Source organism: Callithrix jacchus, chromosome 21, assembly GCF_049354715.1.
Source record: "Callithrix jacchus isolate 240 chromosome 21, calJac240_pri, whole genome shotgun sequence".
Lineage (NCBI taxonomy): Eukaryota > Metazoa > Chordata > Mammalia > Primates > Cebidae > Callithrix > Callithrix jacchus.
The window spans coordinates 8,980,123-8,981,411 of NC_133522.1; positions in this window are offsets into that span (position 1 = coordinate 8,980,123).

Genomic DNA, 1,289 nt, shown 5'->3' on the forward strand with positions numbered 1-1,289 from the left:
AAGTAACCAGATGACCAGTAATGACTGTGGCAGGCAGAATTATAAAAACTTTCCTTCAACATTCTAATTTTCTGGTTATTCAATCAACACTAATCTAGGTATTGCCAGAAAGGGACTTCGCAGATAAACCAAGTCATTAATCAACAGTCGAAAATAAGGAGAGCCTCCTTGATTGTTCAGATGGGCCCATTCTAATCACCTGAGCTTTAAAAGCAGAGAAATGTATCAGGTGGAGTCAGAGAGATGTGGCGGAAGAGGCAGAGAAAGGATGGGTGAGAAGTGGAGGACTCTACTGGTTCTGACTGACTTGAAGATGGAAGAACAGAGCCGTGAGTCAGGAATACGGGCAGCTTCTAGGAGGTAGAAATGACCCTTGATTGACAGCCGAAAAGAAAATGGGAACTCTAACCTTAAAGCAGCATGGAACTGAATTCTGCCAACCACTAAAAAATAAACTAGAAGCAGAATCATCTCCAGAGCCTCCAGAAAGAAACACAGCACTGCCAAACACTTAATTTTGGTCTCGAGAAACCCAGCGTAGAGAAATCAGTTGAGCTTACCAAATATCTGACATATAAAACATGATGTAAGAAATTTGTGTTATAAGCCAGTGAGTTTGTTGTAATCTGATTTGAAACAATAGAATACCATACAGAAATCAAAACTGTGTACTCAGTCATTCTATAGATTATGATTATGTTTAAATCATATATTCTTAGAAGTGGAAAAAGGTGAAGTGATCCTTGCCACCCGAATAACTTGAAACACTTTTTATTTTTCTCTTTCCTTAAAAGGAAAATCTTTTTTCCTTAGACAGCATAATATATTAAGCTGCTTTGTATACAAATAAACTCACATACATATATACATGAGTACAGTCTATATGATATTAAACAGAGTAAAGGGGACACATAATTAAGAGAGACAGAGAGAGAGAGAGGGGGGGGAGAGAGAGAGAGAGAGTGAGAGAGAGAGAGAGAGAGAGAGAGAGAGAGAGAGAGAGAGAAGCTATTGATTATACATCAGACAGTAAGCCTTAAGTAGCCCTTGTTTTTATTCTACACTAATGAGCAGGTTTTCAAACAATGGAAATTAACATTCATAATTTGCAGTTTGATGCCTATCTGCCAAGGCACAACTTTTTAAAGCAGCAGGTGCTTTTTAACGCCTCCAAGCATTATTGTCTGACAAAATACTCCTGCACTGCATTAGAGGATGAGCTTTTTGTGTAAACATTAGAATTGTCAGAATGGGCATCAACTGGTAATTGCTCATTTCTCATCTGATAT